Genomic DNA, 2,890 nt, shown 5'->3' with positions numbered 1-2,890 from the left:
CTCGCTGCTGCTCAGAGGCTGCTGATGTTCTCTGCACAACTGATTCCTCCCCAGCAGCAGCTGGCTGCCTGCAGCACACCTGGGCTTCAGCACCCAGCCAGTCCCCAAAATTAAACACCTTGAACACCACGCTGTGGCCTCAGCACGGCTGCAAACATCCCTGAACCAGCAGCCCTGAGATCCTGCAGCCCCAGGAGGGCTCGGGCAGACAGGGCGTTGCCACACGTCTTCAAGCAGACAGCACTTGGGAGAGAATAAAGGCAGCGCTTTCTCCTTGGGTAATACTGACACTTTCACTTAATTAAAAGCGTTTAATAGGCATCTCCCTCCCTCACACCTCCCTGTTAGCAGGCACTTATTCAGAGCAGGAAGATTAACAACACATTTGCTACTTTGATGGTACCCAGCACAAATTAAAAGTTTAATGAATCGAGTTAGTCACTTCAAGTACAATACCTTTTGTGTTACATTACTAGTTGGGTTTTTTGTTTTTTTTTTTTTTTTTTAGCCTGACACCCAAACTAGAGAGCAATTGGATACTTGTGTGTTCACAGCATTCAGATCTTCTGTGTTAGTGTAAACCCATCTTAAAGCTTTGACTCAAAGTCATGAAGCCACAGGTATATGAGGAGGGGGAATCATGAAATTGTTATGCAAATTATCGACATCACTGGTTTACAGTTCTGTTTGCCTCAGGGGCTCCTTTCAATGCCATGTCCTGTTTGGAAATTCGATTTTGAACCAGAACAGATACAGCACCACAGCAACCACAAAGCCAGCCTGAGTATCCCTGAGGATGGAGATCCCACATGCCCCCTGGGCCCCAGCCCCAGGGCTAGACCACCCTCATGAGGAAAAATAATTAACAAAACAACAGCAGTTCTCATACTGTAAGGTCGGCAAGGGGATTTGACTGTTAATCTTTTATCAAATGTGCAGTCTGAAGCAGCAGTGGTGTGATTGCATTTCTGCCTGAAGCCCTGACCTCTGCTGTGCAGGGCTGCCAAGAACACATGCACGAGAGGGGAAGAGAAACCCTTTCAAGAGCATCTTTGCTTGCTGCCCATTTGATTGCTGAGGGGTAGGTTGTTCCTCTCCCTTCCCATGGAAGCAAGCTGTTGTTTCACTCCTCCGATAAAGCTGTTGGTGTGGTAAACCCAGCACAGAGATGCAGAGTTCAGCAGTTCAGGGAGGGAGCTGTGAAGCAGCCCTGGCAGCATAGACTGCTCAACCCATGTCTATTAAAAACTTTGCCCAGAGCTGCTCCCTCTCTCCACGTGGGTTTTTAGGTGTTGCTTTCCTCCCTTGACAGAAGTGCAGCTTGTAAACTGGGAACTGGAGCTACTCCTGTTAACAGGCTTCTCTCTGTAAGCTGAGCCACACTGTTCCTCTCTGAATATTTTATCTGTTCCTAGCATCGAGGAAAATTGCCTCCTTCCCTTTGCCCTCCTGTGTTGACCAGAAAAATGAAGTTACAGGATGAAGTATCTTCCCAGCAGCAGCACAGCCACATCACCATGAACCAAATTCCCAGTTTAAGCTAAGAGTTTTAAAGAACCCAGACTAATGGGCTCAATAAGCACTCGTGTGCCCATCTCCAAGCTCTCAGACAGGATCCCAAATATATCAGACATCAAACCCAGATCCAACCACCCTCTCAAACTCTTCAAGTCATCACTCCCCACCTCCCGTGCTTTTCCTCATCTCTCTGCAGGGCAGATGCCACTCTCCAGGGCCATGAAACTTTACCTCTGTCACATTTTCTCATCTCTGTATAAAGTCACAATCCCTTTCTTCCAAAGGCAACCATGAGACTACAGTAATGCTCGAAAATGAAAAAGCCTATAAAAGGTACAATAATTAAAACTCCATTTTAATTCCTCTGCACAGGGGAAGGAGACGAGGTCTCCAGCACATGTTCTCCCACCGCCACAACAGTTCGTGCATTGTCTTATAAAATTTTTTCAGTGCCATTTATTTTTATTTGGCCTGTGAAATACTTTGGGGAAGGCCTCCTTGTAAATGGCCCATAAAATCTGACAGGAACTAAACCTCCTACTGTTTTTGTGACTGATATAAAAGAGAACCAACTTAGTTGGCACCCTTAATGCATGTTTTATGGGAAAAGGAAGACTGTCCGCTGCACAAGCAGCCAGCTCCCGAGCAGGCCGAGCTCAGGCCTGCAAGGATCTTTTGTGGCCTTTTACGAGGTAAGGCTTTCCCTATAAAGCTCGGGCCTCACCACAAACCCACTTCCCTCTGGGCTCATCCATTAATAAGCACTTTCATTAAAATTCCACCTTTCTTAGAGAAACAGCCGAGCTAATTTAGCAGGAAATTGACTTTCGCCCTCAGCCGCGCGCTCTGGCTGCGGTGACACGGCCGGCCTGCCCAGAGACATCCTGTCACCAGCATTCCTCCTGTCACCAGCATTCCTCCTGCCACCACCATTCCCCCACCCGCCACACCATTCCCCCCTCCCGCCACCACCATTCCCCCTCCCGCCACACCATCCACCCTCCCGCCACCACCATTCCCCCTCCGCCACCACCATTCCCCCCTCCGCCAACCACATTCCCCTACCACCACCATTCCCACCCCCGCCACCACCATTACCCCCCACGCCACCACCATTCCCCCTCCGCCACCACCATTCCCCCCTCCCGCCACCACATTCCCCCTCCCGCCACCACCATTCCCCCCTCCCGCCACCACCATTCCCCCCCCGCCACCACCATTCCCCCCCCCCCGCCACCACCATCCCCCCCCCGCCACCACCATTCCCCCCCCGCCACCACCATTCCCCCCTGCCACCACCACATTCCCCCCCCTGCCACCAGCACTCCCCCCTGCCACCACCATTCCCCCCGCCACCACCATTCCCCCCGCC

At 51.1% G+C, this 2,890-nt stretch overlaps 1 long non-coding RNA gene across 1 annotated transcript; it reads right to left on the bottom strand.

Annotated features, from left to right (window-relative positions):
- Positions 1-1,282: 1,282 nt before the first annotated feature.
- On the bottom strand, positions 1,283-2,443 carry LOC108962364 (uncharacterized). Its single transcript, XR_001990939.3, has 3 exons — positions 2,301-2,443; positions 1,750-1,842; positions 1,283-1,449 (listed from the first exon to the last, which is right to left on the bottom strand). It is a non-coding gene; the product is annotated as an uncharacterized LOC108962364 (long non-coding RNA).
- Positions 2,444-2,890: the final 447 nt, after the last annotated feature.

Source organism: Serinus canaria, chromosome 15 (genome assembly GCF_022539315.1).
Source record: "Serinus canaria isolate serCan28SL12 chromosome 15, serCan2020, whole genome shotgun sequence".
NCBI classification, from domain to species: Eukaryota; Metazoa; Chordata; class Aves; order Passeriformes; family Fringillidae; genus Serinus; species Serinus canaria.
This window is presented reverse-complemented; position numbering and strand designations above follow the sequence as displayed.